This window comes from Pongo pygmaeus, chromosome 3 (assembly GCF_028885625.2).
Source record: "Pongo pygmaeus isolate AG05252 chromosome 3, NHGRI_mPonPyg2-v2.0_pri, whole genome shotgun sequence".
NCBI lineage: Eukaryota > Metazoa > Chordata > Mammalia > Primates > Hominidae > Pongo > Pongo pygmaeus.
This window is the reverse complement of record NC_072376.2, coordinates 182,224,404-182,249,850: the sequence shown is the minus strand read 5'-3', so window position 1 is coordinate 182,249,850 and position 25,447 is coordinate 182,224,404. Positions and strand designations below refer to the sequence as shown.

Sequence of the window (25,447 nt, the reverse complement as noted above, 5' to 3'; positions counted from 1 at the left end):
ACCCCTTTTAATTACAGTCTCTGGAAGAAGAGGCCGAACCCCTTCTGATTTGCAGAAAGCCTGGTTTCTCTATCTTATTAACAATAACATATCCCAGCGCTCCAGTAATTACAGACCCATTCCCGAAGCAATCAAATTGCTTATTTGAAAGAAAGACTATTTCCTTTCCCTAATGAATGTGAACAGTCCCCCAGAGCCTGAAGGTATGGCTATGAATGCCCCACTGTAACAATGAAAAACGATTATAAATAAATGACACAGAGCTGCTCTGTTCTTAAAAATCACCGCATGATCAATTTGAGAGACATGCATGAAGATGGGACTCACGAGATTTTGTTTTAATTATTCTGCCCGAAGGAAAACGATACTTTGCTCTTTGCTGGCACCACTGTACAGAGAAGCTTAAAGAGACTTTGAAAACATGATCCTGTTCATCCTTCTCAAATCACAGGCAGACACAGTTGCCCTCATTTTTTGAAAGGGGAAACTGAGGTGTAGACAAATGAGTGTTTTCTGTGTTTAGCAGGCTATTTAAAGACTCATATATCATCATCATATCCAACATATTTTTATGTCTCTCCCCTACTCAGCTGTTCTGATCATTGTATTTGAAAACTCACCAAAAAGGGGAGAAATTAACAAAAGGCTACAGAGAAGGTGAGCTTTTACTTTTATAAGCTGCCAACTTCTTAAAATAATTTTAAAATGAGGCGTGTGTGTGTGTGTGTGCGTGCCTGTGTGTGCATGTGTGTGCATGTGTGCGTGTGTGCACACACGCACACATGCACATGTTTGAGTATGCCTTGGTATTGGGGTCAGGAAATAGTAAGGATAGAAAGATAGGAAGAGGTGAGGGCACTTCATTGCAGCCACTGAACCCAGGAGTACCTGTCCCTCCCTGAAGGCTGCAGCCTATTAGCCGGAGGGGCTGGGATATAGCCAGCGACTGGGGCTGGAGTAGCGAGGTTGATGAAAAATCATGCACTTTATAGTTCTGTCAGACCAGGGTACCCTTGGAATAAAATCTTTTAGAATTTGAAAAAATATCCACTTACTAGTGAATACAGGACCCCCATCTGAGACCTACTGCTGCCCAGGATGGCAGTTTATAATTAATATTTCATCAGGGGTCAAGCTGCAGACCACCAAGAAGGCCCTGTGAGACCATATTGAAAAATCAAGTTGTTACCCTTTGCCATTTTTTAAAAAATAAAAAAGTGAATCCATTTGAAATTCATAGACAGGACTCTGCAACTGCAAAATTTCCAATAAGATTAACTAAAAATTCCTCAGGATCCTGAATATTTATATTTCCAGAGATTCTTTACTGCAGTATCAGTACTTCTTAGATGGGTTTGTTGTTTGTGGATGGCAAGTGCCTTTGCACTGCTCCTTTGTACAATTCTTAGCCACATGACTTTCCTCAGGAGTTGACAGAATCCCCCACCCCCCCAAAAAAATTCAGGGGAGCCTTATTTCTGCTTACTTTTAAAGGAAGAGAACACACATTATTTGAAAGGGTTCCTGGAATTTGGCTATCTAGATGGTTTGACAGTGTTAAGTGAATCAACTCATCACATTGACCAAATCACTAGCTAATTCAGTAAAGCAATCAGCTTAACTAATTGTCCAACTGATGATCAAATCAATGAACTGGTCTTGTTTTGCATCTTTTATTTTTCGTTTGCTTTGTTTTTGACATTGGGTAGGCACAGCTCAAGTTGTGCAAGCCAGACATTCTCACCAATACTTATAGAAAAGAAGTGGACAATATACTTAAAAATGTGAGAATCCATATGGAAAACAGAACTTCATTAAAGAATTAGATGGAATTAAATGGGTTAAGCTCATCAGAAAAAAAAAAATAATAAAGGAAAAGGCTATTCTTACCAGGGAATGAAGTTTCTGCAGAAATTTATTATGTAGAGGGTCCCTTTGGGCCTTGGAACAATTAGCTGTCAGAAAATTAGAGGATAGCCTTTGGCTTCTGGGGATTCGAATGTAACAGGTGTCTGCTGTCCCTTAGGAAACTGTTCACTCCTTCTAGCTGCTCATTTTTTGGCTGCCTGCCCCTGCAGGGTAAACCCAAACCCCTGAGAGTTAAAGATTTTGAGTCATAGAGAACCTGAATAATTGGATTCTACCCAAACCCCTGAGAGTTAAAGATTTTGAGTCACAGAGAACCTGAATAATTGGATTCTCGGACGGCATTACTTTTGCAAGATTCCGCCACAGATGTACTTCCTGGGATGTTTTCTGTGATAGAAAAAAAAAAAAAATCCCTTCTCCTACTGAGAAAAGACAAGAACTAAGAGGCCGTATTTCCTAAGTGGGTAATGGAGAGGAGACAATATTTGTTTCTGTCCGTGTACTAACCTCATTCTTAGGACAGCATGAACACTGGGGGAGGTGACGAGGCCTCCATCTTTCAGATACCAGAGAAAAGTGAAACGTGGTCTCTGTGGTGATCTGGATGGAGTTATTAGGCATGGACAGAAAGCAGGCAGGGCACAGATGCCTTCGTGCAAAGGAAAGTGATTTTCTCATTTTACCTGCTGAGAAAGAGTAGAGGTATTTATGCCAGGATGGGTGTTATTAAACAGATGAAGGACAATCTGACAGAGTTAATTAAGGATCTTGAGTGTCAGGAGCCAGAGAAAGAGAGATCTCGCGTAGGAGGCAGGTATGGGAAAGGTAAGTCTGCCAGGGAGAGTGAGTGCTTTTCCCACAAAGGGGAGGCAGCACATTCTTGCTTCAGGGTGAAGGATACAACACATTCTGAAATGAGGTTTGGAATATTGTGTATTTTTAGCTGCTGCTGTGAAAATTCCTCCTAAGGAGAGAGCCATCTTTGGGGAAATTGCCTCTCCAAGTCTCCCTGGGTAGGGGCTGAGCCTCCAGGGTTTGGCTAGGCCAAGACTCAGCTCTCAGAGGCCAGGGTGAGGTGAGGCTGCCTGTAGAGGATGGGACCTGGGAAGAAGGGGAAGAAATAGACAGAAAAAGGCTTCCAGAGGGACCTGGGTGTGAAATGACTGGGTCTACGCAGGATGTGACTCCTCTCTGTGGCTCTTCAAATCGTCATAATAATCAAACTGACAACATGTTTGGTGGAAATAGATTTTTTTTTTAAACCAGTGAAGTTGGACCCCCGGAGTGGAACAGAGATACAATGTGTGGATGTAGGGTCTGGAGCAGAGGACCTCTAGAACTATGTCTGTGCTAGGGGCACAGGAACCATAGTGGGCCCCACCCAATGTCTGAGTTTCAGAGTAAAACAAAATGGGGCTTTGAGTGTGTGCTGTATTTTAATATGTGATTGGCAGAGATCAACACGCAGCAGAAGAGAGAACCACTTTGCAATATAAAAATCTATCTCCAGGCCGGGCATGGCGGCTCACGCCTGTAATCCCAGCACTTTGGGAGGCCAAGGCGGGAGGATCACCTGAGGTCAGGAGTTCGAGACCAGCCTAGCCAACATGGTGAAACCCCGTTTCTACTACTAAAAATACCAAAATTAGCTGGGCTTGGTGGCGGGCGCCTGTAATCCCAGCTACTTGGGAGGCTGAGGCAGGAGAATCACTTGAACCTGGGAGACAGAGGTTGCAGTGAGCCACTGCATTCCAGCCTGGGCAACAAGAGCAAAACTCCGTCTCAAAAAAAAAAAAAAAAAATCTATCTTGAGTGGTGATTCTTATTTAAGTGCACACATTGGCACTTTTTTATTTTGAGGGAACTATGGTAGTATCTATCAAAACTTAAACTAGGAACAACCTCCAACTCAAGAACTGCCTTATAGAAACACTCAAATATGTGTACACTTCAAGGAAACTGCCTTACAGAAATGCTCAAATATGTGTACAAATACGTAAGTGCAAGGAAGTTGTTTTGAAGCATAAATTGTAAGAGCAAAACCTTGGAAATAACCTGATTGTCCATAAATAGGGAAATAGTCAAACTGATTATTATACAATTATATAATCTTCAGTATACTAATTTTTTTAAAATTGGGGCAAAATTCACATAACATAAAATTAACCACAAACCATTTTTAAGTGTACAATTTAGTGGCATTTAATACATTCATAGTGTGCAACTGAGAGAGCCAAATGCCTAGGCAGATAAGAAGGGGTCCCCAGAGAATCTCCATCCCGCCCCACAAGTGTTTACATCAGATGCTTTTGAGCAGATGATGGACCCTGCCCAGGGCTTTGGGCATGCCCACAGTGGACTGGAGCTCAACATGCGCACTGGGGGAAGTGGGTGGAGCCATGGGGAATTGGCGCCCTACACAGGGGAGGAGGCTGCTCTCTCCAGTTCCTGTGTGGTGGCCGGGGATTCAGTCTGTGAGGTGGAAGCCCTGTTGCAGGACTCCATTTCACTTTGCTGAGTTGTATTTTTTTCTTTTTTTCCTTTTTGCCCAGTGAAGTCCTGCTCTACTCACCCTTCAATGTGTCTGCGTGCCTAAATTTTCCTGGTCATGTGACAAGAACCTGAGAGTTAGCTGAACGAAGGAGTAAGGTTCTACAATACAACCATCACCTCTGTTTAATTGCAGGACGTTGTTATCACTCCAAAAGGGAGCCTCATACACATTAAGCAGTCACTCCTCATCACCCTTGAGAAATGATTTCTTGAATTTTTGAGACAGGGTCTTGCTTTGTTGCCCAGGCTGGAGTGTAGTGGTGCAATGATGGCTTACTGCAGCCTCAACCGTTCAGGCTGAAACGATCCTCCTACCTCAGCCTCACAGAGTAGCTGGTATTACAGGTGTGCGTCACCATGCCCAGCTAATTTATAATTTTTTTGTACAGATAGGGTCTCACTATGTTATCCATGCTGGTCTTGAACCCCTGGCCTCAAGCCAGGAATTTCCCAAAGTGCTAGGACTACAGGTGTGAGCCACCACACCTGGCTGAGAAATGATTTTAAATGTCAGAATAGCATGAACAGTGTCATCCTATATATGTATGAAAACCCTCCAAATCATGTCATATCTTTCTGTCTACTGACAGAGGTGTTGTAGAATAGTGGTTCTAGGCAGAGCTCCAGAACCAGATCACCTGGCTTTCAAATCCTGGCCCTGACACAGACCAGCTGTGCATCACTGGGGGTGTGTTTAGCCTATATGTGCCTCTGTTTCCACAGGTGTAAATTGGGCATAATAATAGTGCCTATAGAGTAGTTGTGAAGAGGAAACCAGTAAGGACAAGCCTAATACAGTTACTGTTTAGTCTACTTACTTCTGTGTTTTAAGTTTTCTTTTTTAAGTCAACATCATGGGCAAATAAAACTATTGCCAGTGTAGGTAGCAGATATGTAGAACACACATTCCTAGACTACTCCCTTTCAGGACACCAGCTGAGGGCTACCCCCCATCAGTGCTTGCCTCTTGCTTAAAGCAAAGGCTGCAGGGAGGATGCACAGAGCACATGCCAGCACAGAGCACACTTTAAATCTCCCCAACAGTGTGGCAGAAATGTAGGCTTTAAAGAGCAACAAAATCCTGACAAGATTCAAGGGAAGTACCTGATCAGGGAAGTACAAGTACAAGATTCAGGGAAGTACCTGAAAATGTAAGTTGGGGAACTTACATTTGACTCAAGGGCAAGCAGGCATTTCAGACAGCAAGAGGGAGGGTCTCTGTGAAGCTGAGATACCCAAAGAAGAAGGAACAGAGGGAAGAAGGAAGGAAGGGAAAAGGAAGAAGGAAGAGGGGAAGGAAGGGAGAAAAGAAGGAAGAAGGGAGAGAAGGAGGAAGGAGAAAGGGAGGAAGGGAGGAAGGAAGAAAGAGAAGGAAGAAGGGAGAAAGGGAAGAAGGAAAGAAGGGAAGGAGGAAAGGGAGAAGAAAGGGAGGAACAAAGGAAGAGGGTAAGAAAAGAAAGGAGGAAGAAAGGAAAGAGGAGAGAGAGAGAATAAGGAAGGAAGAGGAAAAGAAAAAAGGGTTAAAAAATAAGTTAGGATGAAGGAAAGGAAGAAAAGAGAAGGTGAGGAAGTACAAGGAAACAAGTGAGCCCCAGCCCTGCTGTGATTTCAGTTCTCAGATCTAAAGGGTTCAAGTAAAAACAAAGCACAGGCATATCTTTTCTTTCTTTTTTTTTTTTTTCTGGATGGAGTCTCGCTCTGTCGCCCAGGCTGGAGTGCAGTGGTGCGATCTCAGCTCACTGCAACCTCTGCCTCCCGGGTTCAAGCGATTCTTCTGCCTCAGTCTCCGGAGTAGCTGGGACTACAGGTGTGCGCCACCACGCCTGGTTAATTTTTGTATTTTTAGTATTTTTAGTAGAGATGGGGTTTCACCATATTGGCCAGGCTGGTCTCGAACTCCTGACCTCGTGATCTGCCTGCCTCAGCTTCCTAAAGTGCTGGGATTACAGGCATGAGCCACCGCGCCTGGCCAGCACAGGCAAAGCCTTTCAACCAAAAAATCAAGGGAGGACTAAGAGAAGTATTTGTGATTTCAATTTTTTTCTACTCAGTCCTAATCTACATGGAGGTCAGAAACTGGACAATACAAAGCTGCCATGCATCAAGGAAGGAACAAGCACTGCCGCCGCCAAGCTCTCAGATTCCCAGGTGCTTTCCAGGATGCCCCTCCAGGGTGCGTGTGGTGGCCTCCAGGATGCCCCTCCAGGGCGCGTGCGGTGGCCCAGCCCCCAGAGGTGCCTGTGGAAACTGTTGCAAGGGTGATCCCCTGATAAACCTTTCACTTTGTTTCTGAATCGGAACACAGCCCCAAGCGGACTTGGGGCTGCTGGGCTGCCAGGGATTTTTAAATATTTAACAAGGTTTGGAGGCAGTGAACACAAAGCTCAGGTCCACCCAATTTCTTAGCAGAAGCTGGAAATGCAAGTATGGAATTGTCTTGCAGAAAAACGCAGTTTTGAACTTCTGTCTTTTCAAAGACAATATTTTAAAACTCAAATGCTACGAAACTACCAGATAATGAGGTAGTTAGATGGAATTTTGCTAGCATATATTTGCAAATATTTTAAGAATGCTTTGTATGCTTCTGTTGACTCAGTGAAGTGATTGAAAACGGTTAAGCCGCGTTTGGCGTCTTCAAAATGGCGATTTTGCTTCTGATAACTTTCCGGAAAAATTAAAGGTGTTGTGAAGGATAAATTATAGTTTGATTTGAGTCGTCTTGTTAAAACGTCATTCCTCTTTCTCAGCAACCTACTTCCCGTCTCATTAAGCCAGTTGACTGGATAGGTCGAGACAATTATGACGATGATTTACCATCTTCATGCTCAATTGTCACTGGGAGCCAAGGGATGGGGGAAGGGAAGTCACATTCCCACCTTACGTGTCTCTTGGAGGGACAATCAAGTCCTCAGCTGTAGCGTTAAACACAGCAATAGAAAGCAGAGACACAGTAAAGCATTTTCACTGCTCTTATGAGCTGAGATATAAAATGAGATTTATTTGCAACAATCTGATAGAGAAAATTGAGTCCTGAGAATTGATGTCCTAGAAAGGCTTTCAAGTCAGCCAGGAGGTACTACAGGACGTGAGTCACACAGCAAATTATCAAAGAGTTGGAGAAGAAAAAAAATTGAGCTTTGACATTTTCTGCAGCCACTGTTAAAGAAATTGACCAATGTGTGCAATATGAATTATGGTCACAATTACAATCTTCTCTGATCCAGTCTTTCCTAACAGTTGGATACCTTGGATCCTTAGATTGATGTCATCATTCAGCTTTGTGCTTTTTAAAAATATTCAGTTCTACTGCAGATGGGATGCTAAATAAACAAACCCCCTAAATGGCTTTCTCCTTTCACCCCAGAGGTTTAATCCTTATAAATAACTCCGAATAATTGTGATGTATCTTCTGGCATTTCACATATTCTGAAAATTACCATTGAAATTTGAATTTAATGATACAATAACCCCCAAATATATTTTAAACTGAGAGTATAAACTAGAAGTTTTGGTGTAATCTCATTTACTCAGGAATTCATTTAGTGGCCACTATTTGTCATGATTTTAATGTGGGTCTGACATTGGTAGGTCATGTTCAGAGTGAAGATATCTGCAATTTTTCAATTTGCGTAATCCAGTTAGTGCTTCCAGAATGTCTTCCATGTCTCTGCATGTTTGCAAATTACCAGAGGTCACAAGTAAAATTTTAAAACGTGAGAGTTGTTCATGAACATATTCGGGCTTTGTCAAAATCAGGATATCTCCCTTCCCTGTGTAGTTTACTTTTTTTTTTTTAATAAGTAATGGGTCTGAAGCTTCAGGACACAAGATGACCAAAACCAGTTTTTCTGCTGGGCCCTCTGAATTCTACCCAAGATAATGCTACACATTTATATAACGCCCACACCTGCTTACGCTGCAGTAATTCTTTCAAAAGTTCTAGCAATTTGGACTCCTCTTTTTATTCGATTTTGGGATTTAGTTGCTAATCTACAGTTACTTCTAGAAATAAGCAGATGACTGCTTCAAAAAGCAAAAACTCTGTGACACCTTTTATTACCCTCTAGACGAAAATGAGGACGGTAATAACTTTCAAAGGTAACTGATACACTCAATGGTAGCTCACCACCTCATTTCAGACAACCGGGGGGCTCAGTGCACAGCTGCTCTTTTATTCTCTTCCAAGAGAGTTTGTGTAAGAACTTTGCAAGCATTTCCTGTACAATTTGTCTTTCTGGGAAAATTGCATACGGCGTTGGTATAACTTGCTTAATAGTCACGATTTAATAATTTCATCATTTTTTCTCAAGAGAGGTAGAAAAAAATGACTAATTGTGTGGTGGGTGACAGAGAGACTTTCTTTGGACCATAAAAGGTAACTGCATCAAATCCTCAAACAATGTTACTGACTTAAAAATTCATGTCCCCTCCCCCTCCCCCTCGCCTCCCCCTCTCCCTCCCCCTCCCCCTCCCCCTTCTTCGGTCTCCCTCTCCTTCCTTTTTCGGTCTCCCTCTGTTGCCGAAGCTGGACTGTACTGCCGTGATCTCGGTTCACTGCAACCTCCCTGCCTCGGGCTCCTGTGATTCTCCTGCCTCGGCCGGCCGAGTGCCTGGGATTGCAGGCGCGCGCCGCCACTCCTGAATGGTTTTTGTATTTTTGGTGGAGACAGGGTTTCGCTGTGTTGACCGGGCTGGTCTCCAGCTCCTGGCCTGGAGTCATCTGCCTGCCTCTTCCTCCCGAGGTGCTGGGATTGCAGACGGAGTCTCGCTCACTCAGTGCTCAATGGTGCTCAGGCTGGAGTGCAGTGGCGTGATCTGGGCTCGCTACAACCTCCACCTACCAGCCTCCTGCCTTGGCCTCTTAAAGTGCTAAGATTACAGCCTCTGCCCCGCCGCCACCCCGTCTAGGAAGTGAGGAGCTTCTCTGCCTGGCCGCCCATCGTCTGGGATGTGAGGAGCGCCTCTGCCCAGCTGCCCCGTCTGGGAAATGAGGAGCGCCTCTGCCCGGCCGCCCCGTCTGGGAGGTGAGGAGTGCCTCTGTCCCGCCACCACCCCGTCTGGGAGGAAGTGAGGAGCGCCTCTGCCTGGCTGCCCCGTCTGGGAGATGAGGAGCACCTCTGCCCGGCCGCCCCGTCTGGGAGGTGAGGAGCGCCTCTGCCTGGCCGCCACCCCGTCTGGGAGGAAGTGAGGAGCGCCTCTGCCCGGCTGCCCCATCTGGGAAGTGAGGAGCGCCTCTGCCCGGCCGCCTCCTCTGGGAAGTGAGGAGCACCTCTGCCCGGCCGCCCCGTGTGGGAGGTGAGGAGCGCCTCTGCCCGGCCGCCCCCTCTGGGAGGTGAGGAGCGCCTCTGCCCGGCCGCCCCGTCTGGGAGGTGAGGAGCGCCTCTGCCCGGCCGCCCCCTCTGGGAGGTGAGGAGCGCCTCTGCCCGGCCGCCCCGTCTGGGAGGTGAGGAGCGCCTCTACCTGGCCGCCCTGTCTGGGAGGTGTACCCAACAGCTCCGAAGAGACAGCGACCATCAGGAGCGGGCCATGAGGACGATGGCGGTTTTGTTGAAAAGAAGGGGGGGAAGTGTGGGGAAAGGAAGGAGAGATCAGATTGTTGCTGTGTCTGTGTAGAAAGAGGTGGGCATAGGAGACTCCATTTTGTTCTGACTAGGAGAAATTCTTCTACCTTGGGTGGCTGTTGATCTATGGCCTTTCCCCTAGCCCCGTGCTCTCTGAAACATGTGCTGCGTCAACTCAGGGTTAAATGGATTAAGGGCGGTGCAAGATGTGCTTTGTTAAACAGATGCTTGAAGGCAGCATGCTCTTTAAGAGTCATCACCACTCCCTAATCTCAAGTACCCAGGGGCACAAACACTGCAGAAGGCCTCAGGGACCTCTGCCTAGGAAAACCAGAGACCTTTGTTCATGTGTTTATCTCCTGACCTTCTCTCCACTATTATCCTATGACCCTGCCATATCCCCCTCTCCGAGAAACACCCAAGAATCATCAATAAATACTTCATAAATTAAAAAAAAAAAAAAGAAAGAAAATCCTTTTAAATCCCTTGTAACCTGACATTAGCCACCTCAAGCAGTTAAGATTTTTGGCTTTTGAAATTTACAAAAAGTAACCTCACAGGTGAAATCGACAAGCCTTAATTAGGTTATGACTTAACCATGAGTGCATGTGTACAAGGTATTTTTATAGGGGTGATAGGCGGTTTTTGAAACTGTCATTTCAAAATTGTGACTAAGATAGTGAAAGAGATCCAACCCAACCAACTCCATTTTGTTTCCAGCCCCCAAGCTTTGCTTGCTTATCCCTGGGCGTAGACCAAACCAACTTTGGGAGGAGCCTGGTTTAGAGGTTATAGTCTAATATAAAGATGATGACAGCCCCTTCTTAAAAAAAAAAAAAAAAAAAATTCATGTCTGCACTGTATTTATAGTTACCTTATTTTTTGACCCATTGCTTATGCTTGAACAAGACTCTTTTTTTTTTTCTTTGAGACAGAGTCTTGCTCTGTCACCCAGGCTGTAATGCAGTGGCACAATCACGGCTCACTGCAGCCTCCATCTCCTGGTCTCAAGCAATCCTCCCACCTCAGCCTCCCTAGTTGCTGGGACCACAGGCTCATGCCACCATGCCCAGCTAAAAAACAACACTCCCCATGCCGCCTCACCAAAAAAAAAAAAAAAAAAAACACAAAGAAGGCTCTTAAGAAGTTCAATTTTCTAAGTAAAAATTTGTGAAACTATTTTTGTTGTTTCATTACCATTCATTTCTAAGACCAAAGGATACATACCGTTCTCTGCTTTCTTCTCCCTAAAGCCAAACTTTTTTTCTTTCTTTCTATGGTTATGTCATGTTAATTTTTTTTTTTTTTTTTTTTTTGAGACGGAGTCTCGCTCTGTCACCCAGGCTGGAGTGCAGTCACGCAGTCTCAGCTCACTGCAAGCTCCGCCTCCCGGGTTCAAGCAACTTTCCTGCCTCAGCCTCCCGAGTAACTGGGGCTTCAGGTGTGTGCCACTACACCCAGCTAATTTTTGTATTTTTAGTAGAGACAGGGTTTTACTATGTTAGCCAGGCTGGTCTTGAACTCCTGACCTCATGATCCGCCCCCCTCCACCTCCCAAAGTGCTGGGATTACAGGCGTAAGCCACCACGCCTGGCCATGTCACGTTAATTTTAATGAGGTGAAATATCTATCAAGCTTAAAATCATATGAGAAATTTGAAGGAAAATGATTATAGATTTTATTCAGAAAAGATACTCTGGGTCATCAGTTATTCCTTTTTTTCTGATTATTAAGGCTGATTTAAAAAAAAAAACTCTTTATTTTGAAATATGTATGGGCTCACAGAAAGCTGCAACACTTACACATAGAGTTCCATGTACTCATCGCCCATCTTCCCCCAGTGGTGACATCTTATATAACCATAGTAGCATATTAAAACCAGTAAACTGGCATGGAATAACACTAGTAACTAGAGTATAGACCTTACTCTGCATTCACCAGTTTTTACATGCACTCATGTGTGTGTGTATTTATAGTTCTATGCAATTTGACCCCAGTTATAGATGAGTACATAATTACTGTTGTAGCTAACACAACAATTAGGATACAGAATTGTTCCGTCAGCACAAAGGAACTCCCTCATTCTACCCCTTTGCATCCTCCCTCCCTCCCCTGTTCATAATCCCTGGCCACCACTAATCTGTTCTCCATCTCTACACTTTTGTCATTTCCAGGATGTTCTATAAATGGAGTCATACAGTATGTAACCTTTTGACATTGACTTTTTCACCCAGCATAATGTCCTTAAGACCCACCCAGTTTGTCTCATGTATCCATAGTTCATTCCTTTGCATGGCTGAATAGTATTCCACTGTATGGATATGCCACAGTTTGCTTAACCATTCGCCCTTTGAAAGACATTTGGATTGTTCACAGTTTTTTTGCTATTACAAATAAAGCTACTATCAGCATTCATATACAGACTTATTCTCTGTGTATATGAACATAAGTTTTCATTTCTCTGGGATAAATGCCCAAGAGGATATGATTGCTAGGTTATGTGGCAAATGCAGATTTAGTTTTATGAAAAACTGTCAAGAAATTTTCCAGAGTAGATGTACATTTTAAACTTCCACCGGCAGTATAGGAGGGGTCCAGTTTTCCCGCATCCTTGCCAGTAACAAACTTTTTTAGATGAGTAAGTGAACATGAAAACATTGCGAGACAACAAAGGCCACATATAGACTGGGCAAAGTATGTGAAAGGACATATTTGGCTTGTATATGAGCCTCAGCCTGCTTTTTCAGGAGAGATGACAGCAGCATTTGTTGTAATATAAATTTCCCCTGCTCTTATCAGCCTGTAGCCACGAATCAGTTAGCAATGGCTTCAAGTGATAGAAAACTCAATACAGCCATTTAAGCACATGGGGCTATTTTCCTCACAGAACAAGAAGTGCAGAAATCGGCGGCTGCAGAGGCTTAAAGATGATGGCTGCTGCTGCTGTTGCTTCAGGAATCATGTCTACATTCCTCTAGGAAGAAGACAGAAGGAGAAAAGGCAGTGTTTGTATCACAGAAAAAAAAAATGGTTTTTTTTTTGTTTGTTTGTTTGTTTGTTTTTCAGGAACACCACTAGTGTTCTGTTTTGGTCACGTTGCCTAGAACACTGCCTCAGATCTCCTCATGGCTGGAACAACATGGTAGGGAGAAGGGCCTTGGAATGCTGACTGAGTCAGGAATTCACTATTATCTGCCACAGGGGACCGTCCACATTAATGGTCAACCTTCGCCAGCTTAAGGCTTCCCCCGATGATGCATGGCCTCATCCAGTTGTAATGTCTTCCATCCTAAAGTATTTCTGGGTGTTTCTATGGGGTATCTCACTTGTGCTTATAAGCAAAGTCCAGTCCCACTGCTCAACACCATTGTTCTCTGCAGGTCCTTGTGAGGTACAATGTTGTCTGCAGGGCTCTCCCCTCCCCTAAGCTTCCGCCCTGGTCCTCTGGTTGTCACCATGGAGGAACTAGAAAGTTCACGCAGTTGGGGCTGCATTCCTGCCAAAGTGGGGAGAGAGCTCTCCCCACTGCTTTGGGCACTCTTTGTCATGCTCTGTGCCATGCGTTTCATGACTACCTTTCTGAACCCATTTCCTCACTTGAGCTTATGAACGTTCACTCTTCATTGGTTCATACGTTGTCCGTGGGGCTGGACAGGTGACCAGACACAAGGCCATCCTTTCCACTGATAATGTCTTTCTCATTCTTACATTCCCACAAAAGTACAACCTAACATGCCCTTTCTTCTTTTCTTTTCTTTTTTTTCCTTTCTTTCTTTTTCTTTCTCCTTCCTTCTCTCTTTCTTTCTTTGTTTCTCTTTCTTTGTTTCTTTCTTTCTTCTTCCTTTCTTTCTTTCTCTCTCTTTCCTTCCTTCCTTCCTTCTTTCTTTCTTTCTTCTTTCTTTCTTTCTTTCTTTCTTCTTTCTCTCTCTCTCTCTCTCTCCTTCCTTCCCTCCTTCCTTCCCTCCTTCCTTCCCTCTTTTCTTTTTCTTTTTCTTTCTTTTTTGAAATAGTCTTGCTCTGTCACCTAGGCTGGAGTGCAGTGATGCAATCTTGGCTCACCACAGCCTTGACCTCCTGGGCTCAAGCGATCCTCCCACCTCAGACTCTTGGGTAGTTAGGACTACAGGCGCCACCACACCCAGCTAATTTTTGTAGAGACAGGATCTCCCTATGTTGGCCTGGCTAGTCTTGAACTCCTGGGCTCAAGCAATCTGCCCGCCTCGGCCTCCCAAAGTGCTGGGATTATAGGCATGAGCCACCGTGCCTGGCCTAGTATGCTCTTTCTATGGCAAACCAGCTCATGCAAATAAACAGCTGTGTAGGGGACTTCGCCAGCCTCGCCTGTCCAGATGTGAATCTCAGAGTAAGCTGAGAAAAGACCAAGTGTACACACTGTCTTCCTATTGGATCACCTGTGTGAATTCAGTTGGTCTGACTGAATCACTAACTCCCTCCTCCCTCACTGCTCACTGTTTCTTTCCCTGGTGTTTGTTTATGTTACAATTAAAAATGACTGTTTTCCACTCAAGGATGTAGACCCAGTTAGAGCTTCTTTAGATTCCAGTGGGACAAAGGAAGCTCCCCCTGTTTTATACTTGGTCTTACCCAAAAGGACAAGAAGTGATCCCTCCTCTTTTCATTGCTGCCTTTTTGGCTTAGTGCATGCAACAGTAGTTGGGATGTGTGTTAGTTACCACAAAAATGCCAGTTGCTATAACAAAGAGCCTGATAGAGCAGAGATTTAAGCAAGAGAGAAGTTTATTCTCTCTCAGGTCTCAAAGCTGATATGGGACCTCTACCATGTCAAACATCCAGCCACCCATGTTGTTGTTACTCTGCCATACTCAACACACAGCTCCAATCCCTGTGTCCAGTATGGCTGCTCTGGCTCTCACCATCATGTCTATAACTAGCCAGCAAGAAGGTGGAAAGTAGAATAGAAGGAAATATTTCTTTCCTTTTATGGGCATGACCAGGAAGTTCCTCACACAATTTTTGCTTAAATCCTGTTAACCTGACTTTAGAAGCATGGCCCTACTTAGCTGTAAGGGAGGTGAGGCTGGGAAGTATGGTCTTTATTCTGGATATTCTGTTATCCCAACAGAATTATACACTTTCAGCATCTAGCAGAATCAGGTACAATGTCCTCTAGATTTGGGGCCAGACAGGAATGCTACAATTTTGGGTGGTGGTTCTCAACCAGGGCAATTTTTCTCCCCTCTACCCCACTCCACCCCCATCCCCTTCTAGGAGACGTTTGGCAATGTCTGGAGATATCATTGTCTGTCACAACTGGCAGGATGTGTGTTACTGGCATCTAGTGTGTAGATGCTGCAAATATTCTGTGGTGTACAAGACAACCCCCAACAACAACAAAAATTGTTCACCCTAAAATGTCAATATTGTTGAGCTTGAGAAATCCTGCCTTAGGAATCTAGCTTTACAAAGTCTTAGCCCACCACACGTTAATCTCTCTCAGCTTTCATTTTGTGCTTTTCCAGTACAATTTCTGAGATTCGGGCATATCAATGTGCTTCCAATAAATCAGAACTGTAAGACACTGTTAGCTTTGTTTGCCATAGGTCATTTTAACAAGAAAATGAAACTTCATTGACCCCATCCACAGTTCCACGACCACCATTACTAACCCAGCTTCAGTTCCGAAGAGAAAGGTTTCCTTCTTTGGGTTTTCTGAAGCTATTTAATAATATACAATAACCCACTAATCCAGAGTAAAGAAGAAAATCTGTTCAATTAAAGGCAAGTGTAATTGTGTATAATTAATCATAGTCTTCTTAAGGGAAATAAACATAATTTGTTTTTAGTAAGAAGGAATCTATAATTATTCAGTGACAGAGGAAAACCATTCATTAATATATCGTGTTTACTTTGAATGTAGTGAAATGCATTGTAGTTTTTGCTGTTAGTTTTAGGCATGAAAAACTGTGTGTTAAATCTTGTCATTTCTGGTTCTGATAATCTGCTTTGATGAGAGATTAAAAATGCAGTTTGTCATATCAGGACATTAATCTTAAATAATCAACCTGAGAGAACAGTACCAAACCCTCCGGAGAGGTTTCCAACATGAGATGGTGACACTTCTTAATAAGCTCAGGATTAGTGATGTAACTTGTCACTGGTTCAGCCGGAAAAAGTAGAAAAATGACACAGTTGCTACAGTGACCACTCAGGAGTTGTGTTCTATAAATCTGGAAAATCAACTTCTGGAAATTGTCCCCTGAGATGAAGATGTACTGTGTGTCAGCCATTCATCACAGAAATCTTCCATTATTTTAGGTTGTTACTTAGACATCATACATTTTTCTTGTGGACAGAAACAAGCACATTGTTCTTCATTTCCTATTCTTCTGGATCTGAGCACTTTCCTTTTGGGTTCATAGGACTTTGTAATTATCTCTCTTAAAACATCATTTCACAGGGAGTCACGTGCTACCTTTGCATTTGTATTCCATTTCTACCTATTATTTTATTTTTCATATCTTTGTTATTTGCCTTTCCCATGAGTGTCTTGAAGAAAATGTTTATTTCTTTTATTTTGTTTATCCCACGACATTTAGTACAATTCCTTATATGTACGATACATCTTTACTGATTGTTGTGTTTTCCCTTTGTTTAATATCATGGCTATAACTGTGCTCTTGGAGTCACAAGTAGACTTAAAAACCATTGTAAGACTGCATGCAATTACACTGTTATTATTATGATGGAATACAAAAGAATTTGGAACACAAAAAAGTAGAAAGGCCAGGCGCGGTGGCTCACGCCTATAATCCCAGCACTTTCGGAGGCCGAGGTGAGCGGATCATGAGGTCAAGAGCTCGAGACCATCCTGGCCAACATGGTGAAACCCCGTCTCTTCTAAAAATACAAAAATTAGCTGGGTGTGGTGGTACATGCCTGTAGTCCCAGCTACTCGGGAGGCTGAGACAGGAGAATTGTTTGAACCCGGGAGGCGGAGGTTGCAGTGAGCGGAGATTGTGCCACTGCACTCCAGCCTGGCGACAGAGCAAGACTGCATCTCAAAAAAAAAAAAAAAAAAAAGAGTAGAGAATAAAAGATCGGAATGTTGTGTGACTGTGATGTATTTTAGGTAGGGAACTAAATGCACATATGTATATTAAAACAATGTACAGAACTTCAACTTGTTAATAATCTCTCTCTGCTTTCATTTTGTGCTTTTCTAAGAAAATTTCTGTTGTATCAGCAGATACAACAAATGATCTACCTGGTAAGATCATTTAATGCAAAATGTGTCTGCAATATTAAGCTTATGTGGCAATGAGGGAAAACTTTTTAATATCCTTGCTCATTTGTGACATAGAAGAACACGCAGAGCCTTTGGCATCCAGGCAAAGACTCAAGCCCCTTGTCACACTTTACCACTTACTGTGTGTCTGTGAGCAAGTTACTGTAACCTCAACTAGCTTGATTTTCATTGTGTGTAAAATGGGGATTATGATACCTTCCTTTGAAAAATTAAATTAAATAAATTATCATATACATCACCTAGCACACTGGCTGGCAGTGTCAGAGTTCTTGGGATACAAGCAATAGAAACCTACCCTGCCAAACTTAAATGAGAAAAGCCCATTTATTAGAGTAATACTTGGGACCTCATAGAATCAAGGAAGAGGTAAACAACTCAGTTTCAGAAGTGTGGGACTCTGGGCATCTTCGCAGCAGGAAGTCCTGACAGCCTTCTGGATACAACATCTCCATGGATGACTGGGCTCATCTTCAACCACTCCTGGTTCTTCTTAAGATGTATATTTTAGGAGAAAGATGCTTATTTCTCTGGACTAGGTTACCTGATTTTACAAAGGCTGGAGGGTTGGGTTAAGTCACTGGCAGCCTCACTAGATCATCAGGAAAGTGGGAATGGAATTCTCTAGCCACTGGACTCCAACCTGGGTGACAGAGTGAGACTCTGTCTAAAAAAAAAAAAAAAAAACAACAAACGACAAGAACAACAAAAACACCCTTCTATGGCTTTCTATTTTCTTTAAGTTAAACACCAAAATCTGCATGTGTCCTATGAGGTTTAGCATAATCTGACCTATGTTTAATCTCTTTTCCTCATCGTGTAGTTTTCTATTCCCTTCTTTCTCAAGCTTCAGGCACATTACCTGAGGTTCAGTTTCTGGAATAGTTTCCATCTCGGTCATTATGTAGCCAGGTGCCTAGACCTCTCTTCTCCACATTTAACAGCCTCCTGCCCCACAGCTTTCTTCACTTGATTAACCCTTTCTCATTCACCAAGACTCAACTCAAGTGGAACTTCCTAGGGAGTTTCTCCTGATTGGCCAGGCTAGGCTAATTGCCCATTATTCATTTCTATGGCCCCTCCACCTGCACTTTCTTTTCTTAACATTTTTCATAACTATAATTACTTGTTCAGCACACATCTTGCCCACTATCGGCAGCATGAGGGGAGTAACTGCGGTTCACTGCCGTCTTCCTCAGCTCTACCACGGTGAAGGGAGTGCAACACCTCACCATGCATCCATGGGCTCAGGTCTTCAGAAATATGAATCCCCCAGATTAACAAAGATGTGCTAATTAAATATTAATTTAAAAACTTGAACAAAGCTGATCACATAGTTTTATTATTTATTTGTTTATTTATTTATTTATTTAAGATGGAGTCTCGCTCTGTCGCCCAGGCTGGAGTGCAGTGTCACCATCTTGGCTCACTGCAACCTCCGCCTCCTGGGTTCCAGTGATTCTCCTGCCTCAGCCTCCTAAGTAGTTGGGATTACAGGCGTGTGCCACCGTGCCCAGCTAATTTTTTTGTATTTTTAGTAGAGATGAGATTTTAGCATGTTGGCCAGGCTGGTCTCAAACGCCTAACCTCAGGTGATCTGCCAGTCTTGGCTTCTCAAAGTGCTGGGATTACAGGCGTGAGCCACTGTGCCCAGCCATCCCATAGTTTTAGAGTTAGTCTTCTCCTCATTGATGTGGACCTGTGTTGTGATTTTTTTAAGCATGAAATATCTATAATATGAAGTATACATTTTCTGCTTCTAAGGTTATTCTTAGATCATGTGATGAAATTAAATATATTGATATTTTGTGGTGCACCACAAAAAATTCCATGTCCTTAAAGATGGAAACAATAGACACTGGGGACTACTTTTAGGGGTTGGGAGGGAGAAGCGGGATGAAGGTTGAAAAACTATTGGCTACTATTCTCACTATCTGGTGGATGGGATTATTTGTATCACAAATCTCAGCATCATGCAATTTACCCGTGTAACAAATGTACACATGTGCCCCCCAAATCTAAAATAAAAGTTGGACTTAATAAAAAAAAAGAAGAAAGAAAATTACATTTCACAACTGTGTTGGTATAAAGGTGAATACATTAATATTATACATTAGACATTTTGTCCAACCTAAAAGAAAAAATAAAGGTATTGGTTAAACACAAAAATAGGGCTGATGCGGTGACTCACACCCGTAATCCCAGCCCTTTGGGAGGCCAAGGCATGTAGATCGCTTGAGTCCAGGAGTTCAAGATGTGTTTGGGCAATATAGTGAGATCCTATCTCTACAAAAAAATACAAAAAATTAGCCAGGCATGCTGGCATGTGCCTGTGGTCCCAGCTACTTGGGAGGCTGAGATAGGAGAATTGTGTGAGCCCAGGAGGTCAAGGCTACAGTGAACCAAGATTGAGCCACTGCACTCCAGCCTGGGTGACAGAGCGAGATCCTATCTCAAATAAATAATTAAATAAATAAGACAAAAATAAAAAATAAAACAAAGCGAGAGGAAAGAAAAACATTCCATGTCTTTCCTGTGTCATCTATGCTATTGCTGTGAGGCTGGTGTGTGTTAACATCTCTTCTTCATAGATACGATGAGGATGAGAAACCCCTATGGTGATTCATGACCAAAACACACTGCTTTGCATGTGTATCTATTTCTGTTGGATTCACCACTTCATCAATAGCTTCAAAACGTCTCCCAGAATTCCACATAGGTCCAGACTTGTGCTAAAAAGGAAAATGAGGATGTAATAGATGCTAACAGGGAAATACACTTTATTATGTTATTCTGAGGACTGGAACTTTAGAAATATATTTGAGGATAATCTTTTACAAATAAAGAAACTTGTCCAGGTTGAACCCTCAGACCTCAGATATATATTTTTAATACGCTGATTTGAAAGAAATGGAAACTAGAAGCCAGTATTTATTTATTTACTTTTATGATTATTATTTTTTTGAGATGGAGTCTTGCTCTGTCACCCAGGCTGGAGTGCGGTGGTGCGATCTCAGCTTACTGCAACCTCTGCCTCCTGGGTTCAAGTGATTCTCCTGCCTCAGCCTCCTGAGTAGCTGGGATTACAGGCACGCGCCCCATGCCCAGCTAATTTTTGTATTTTTTTGTAGAGACGAGGTTTCACCATGTTGGATAGCATGGTCTCAAACTCCTGACCTGAAGTGACCCACCCACCTCGGCCTCCCAAAGTGCTGGGATTATAGTCGTAAGCCACCATGCCAGACCCAGAATTGTGACTGACATATTTTGTGTGAGATACAAGAAGTAAGGAATATCAGAAGAAAAACAAAAACAGAAGAAGATGTTTTCTGACCTGAGAAACCAGAATAATAATATAAGGCAAGTCTCTCAATAGTGATGGCTAAACTATGGCTGTCTGATGCATAAGTCCAGAATTCCTATTTCCCATTGAAAGGAGGTGCTACTAATTATTAATAATTGTAAGGGGATGGCATCGTGCTAAGTATTTTATATAGGATCAACCTATCTTATGGCTGTCAATAACCTCATGCCAATATTATTTTCCCTATTTTTTGCATAAAGAAATCTTAACCCAGAGAGTTTAATAACTTGCCCAAGATTACACAGCTTGTGGTAGAGCCAGAATTCAAATTCAGTAGACTAAATCCAGAGTTATATATGATGCTCTATTGCCAGTTTTATATATGTTTATGAAATTTTGCCTGAAACAGTTAGAGTCTATGTTGTGAAAGAAAAGTATTCATGTTGTCATCTGTCACTTTTTTCTTTTTTTGGAGACAGGGAGTCTCTGTCTGTCACCCAGGCTAGAGTGCTGTAGCATGGTCACAGCTGACTGCAGCCTAGACCTCTTGGGCTCAAGCAATCCTCCCATCTTAGCCTCCCAAGGAGCTAGGACCACAGGCACGCACCACTACACACAGATAATTTTTCAATTTTAATTTTGTAGACACAGGGTCTTTCTGTGTTGCCCAGGCTGGTCTTGAACTCCTGGGCTCAAGTGATCTTCCCTTGGCCTCCCAAAGTGTTGGGATTACAGGCGTGAGCCATGGTGCCTGGCCTCTGTCACCTTCTATACCAATTCTTTTTAACTGATTGATTCCATCTCTATTTAGTAGAAGGGAAAAAGGATACATTCCATAGTTTTGGTTAAGGATCATCTGCTTTATACTCATTTATTTAAAATTATTGTGGTTTAATGGTTAGCCTAGTAAATTAGCCAAATAAATTAATATGTCATTTTTAAAAATAAGATGAATTTTGGCCCATTTTTTACCACTCATAGGTTATATAGGGACCCATAAATATGTACTCCTCAACTCAGTAACTTAAGCAAATTATGAGTATTACTTGCCAGAGGGGACCGATTCATATTCCTTATAGGATTGGTGTCTATTTCACTTCTTAAAAATTCATATCTCTCTCCTCATACATTATCACCTCCTTTTCCATTTCTCTTCATATTATTATATGTTGTGTGCTGGTTCTGGGACTCACTACTGGTTACTTGGAACAAAACATTTACAGATTTCATGGGGCATTGAGCTCAGCTATTAACATTTGAAAAAGAGAAAAAGGCAGTAGTCTGTTAAGGAGACTAAATGGTGTACATGTTGCATTTAAAACAGAGCTTATTTTGAGCAAAGATCCCCTAGGGGGATGCTGCTTGTGTGGTGTATCTGATCTGCTGTGGAGCACATGCCCAGCCAAGCCTCCTTTAATAAGGCCGCCCACTCTGAGCCCCTGTGGCAATGGTGCTTCGCTGCAGGTGCACCTTCCGCCTTTGAGCACCCCACTCACTCACACGGCAACCTGCCTCCCCTGCCAACTGCTCTCCACAGGCGCTAATCCATCCCCTCATTAATGACCAATCCAATTCTCCGACTTGAACAAAGGGAGTCAGAGTTTAGTCCCTTGAACTGAAAAGTCCTATGGGGCTCAGCCATTTTCAACTGTGTGATTAGTAAATAAAGTGGGTCTGCAGGAAGAAGGAGAAATTTAAAACAGAGGACAGCAGAGAAGTCGGGCTCTTATGGCCTCAGAGAACATTAAGGGGGCAGAGGGATGTGCTGCTGTGGTCCCTGGGGCTCCCAATGAGGCCCGTCTCTAGTTCCACGGGGTCCCAGCTTGCTTTTTGTTGATGTCATATTCCGCATCATAAACACATATTTGAATTGCTTTCAAGGGCTTCTCTTTCTTACAGCCAAAAAAAAATCTCAACTACAATTACAACTATCTAAAGTCAGTTTCCAGATTTGGATTTATGTGTATATGGTACATTTTCAGGGTTCCTGGGAAGATGAGGGAGAGTCAATATCATGTAGTGGTTGGGGAGAAGGCTCTGTAGTGAGACTGCTTGAGTAGAAATTCTAGAAGTTCTGCCACTTACTTGTTGTGCGATCTTGGACAATCTAACATCTCTGTGCTTTGGCTTCTTTGTTTGCAAACACAAGGGTAGCAATATTTTTCTACATCATAGTTTGTTGTGGGAATTAAACACAAGTAGACAGTGCGCTTGGCACATAGCATTTAAGTTACCCAGTGAGCATTTGCTGTTATCTTGGTAAGGGCTTACTTTTTTTTTTTTTTTTTTTGAGACAGAGTTTCACTGTTGCTGCCCGGGCTGGAGTGCAATGGTGCAATCTTGGCTCACCACAACCTCAGCATCTTGGGTTCAAACGATTCTCCTGCCTCAGTCTCCCGAGTAGTTGGGATTACAGGCATGTGCCACCATGCCCGGCTAATTTTGTATTTTTAGTAGAGATGGGGTTTCTCCATGTTGGTGAGGCTGGTCTCGAACTCCGGACCTCAAGTGATCCACCTGCTTTGGCCTCCCAAAGTGCTGGGATTACAGGCATGAGCCACCGTGCCTGGCCAGTAAGGTAACTTTTACACACCCACCCACCTACACACTCTCACAAACACATATATGTATACACATACATATAATAATGCATACATACCTATAATGTATACCTATAAGAAAATATACACATGTGTATATATGTATACATATATAGATGTCTACACACACACGTCCCCCTGCCTATTTGGCCTGAGCCTGAAGCTGTATGTTCCTATAGCACTTCATTCACATTTACAGCCTTTATCACACTGTATTGTAATCTGCTTATTTGTCTGTTTCTCTCAACACATGTGAGCTCCACAATTCAGGTAATTGCCTTCTTTGCCCTCTTATCCCCAGAGCTTTACATCTGATACTGGGGATGTTCCTGAGCTCACAGTAGATTCATATTGTTGGACAGGTAGATGCTAGATGATATTTCACTGTTAGATTGTCATCCCTTTAGCTTAACACTTGGCTCTCGGCTCAATTTACATGTCCCTAGGTGACATAACACTTTACGCTGTTACATTATTTACCACCTGGAGGGAATGCATTTCCAAGTCCTCCCTGAAAGTAAGCTTTGGCAAGAAGATAGGAGAGGACCTCGAGGGGTCTGGATGCTGCAGCCATGGGCAAGTGAAGAGGATGAGATTCACAGTCTTCCTATTTCTGCTCTGGAATAGGTCTCATAGTAACATCCTCTCCCCAACTTAACTCACACAATCAGCAGTGGCTGTGTGATATTAGCTAGCAGCACTTTGCAGTTTGCCTGTAGTAGAGAAGAAAGTGAACAGTCACATTGTATTAGTCTGCTGGGACTGCCATAACAAAATACCACAGACGGGGTGGTTTCGACACCAGAAATTAATTTTCTCACAGTTCTGGAGCCTGAAAGTCTGAGATCAAGGTGCAATCGTGTTGGTTTATGGTGAGGCTTCTCTTCTGGGCTTGCAGATAGCTGCCTTCTCACTGTGTCCTCACATGGCCTTGTATAGGGAGGCAACAGAGAGAGAGAGAGAGAGAGAGAGAGAGAGAGAGATTCCCAGCGCAAGCTCTCTGGTGTCCTATTGGATTAGGGCCCTACTCTTAGAACCTCATTTAATCTTAATTATCTCCCTAAGGGCACTATCTCCAAATACAGCCACATTGGAGGTTAGGACTTGAACATATGAATATGGCAGGAGAGTGGGGAGGGGGGAGGGGCACGATTCAGTCAATAACACACATTAATCCCAAATGGAGGCCTATTTTAATTAAGTTTTGTGTATGGTTCAAGTTTTCTACTCTGCATAACTATTTAATCAAAATCCAAACTGAGAGATGGGTCTCTGTAGCCTGTAGATGAGAAACAAAAAGCAGTGATCCTTAAAATGAGATCCCTACAGGCACACGGGTGCCATCTGGAAATGCAGAAGCCATTACCTGCAAGTCAGTTTCAAATGTTAAACCGTACAGTATCGATTCTGGCTTTCCCAGATGACTTGGAAGAATGAGAACGTCTTTCAGAGCCCAACTGCAGTGGAGGCTGCCAGGCCCGTGCCTCTGATATAGATCTAGGAGTCTCAGTAGCTTCAGGGCCTGGATGGGAAGGGCTCACTTATGTCTGGGAAATGCAGGAGGTGAGTTGAGAGCCACGTGAGACTGTGCAGCCAGAAGGGTAGAGCTGGGAAGGCCTTGAAACAAAGAGATGGAAATGGAATAGTAAGAGGCTGGGGTCAGAGGATTGAGGCCAGTCTTAGAACTAATTTCAGGAACGCTGAGTTCTCCTCTTCCATGTGGTTTGGCAGGCGTGCTGCATTTGGGGCCTGATTTTAAGTATCCAGAGCTGGCTTTATACCATTATAAAATTTTTGGCTGGAAAAAAAAAAGAGTTTCATAAAATTTCAGGCATTATGCTCTCCCATGGTACTTCCTGGTGAAATGTCCAACCTAAGTGATCTCATCTAGGCGTAATACTAACTCTACTTTGACTAACAATCTCTTTCATTATTAAGAGTGAATTTTTAATTCGGATTTTTATTCTTCATGTATAAATTATGTCATCACCTAGTTGGCTTTGTAACATAATGAATGGATAGTAGCTGTAGTTATCATTCTTTGCAATCTTTCTTTGTTATTATTCATTTACTTTATAGAACATTATGTCCTGAAAGAAGAAGCCTTCTCTGACCCCAGGCCTCCCTATTGGATCAATGTCCCTAGTTATGATCCCTCCTAGCAGCCTGTACTTCTCCTTTATAGTTCTTCCCACCATTGGAATTAAATAGTAATTGCATGATTAATTGTTTAATGTCTGTCTTCCTTGCCAGATTATTTTCCCAATGAAAACTG

The 25,447-nt window shown here is 43.0% G+C and overlaps 1 long non-coding RNA gene across 1 annotated transcript in view; it reads left to right on the top strand.

The window, feature by feature from the left end:
* LOC129035077 (uncharacterized) overlaps window positions 1–12,386 on the top strand; it is a 47,396-nt gene extending 35,010 nt beyond the window's left edge. Inside the window, exon 4 of the long non-coding RNA XR_008502099.2 lies at window positions 8,948–12,386. This is a non-coding gene — a long non-coding RNA (uncharacterized LOC129035077). The remainder of the gene's footprint in view (window positions 1–8,947) is intronic.
* The last annotated feature ends 13,061 nt before the right edge of the window (window positions 12,387–25,447 follow it).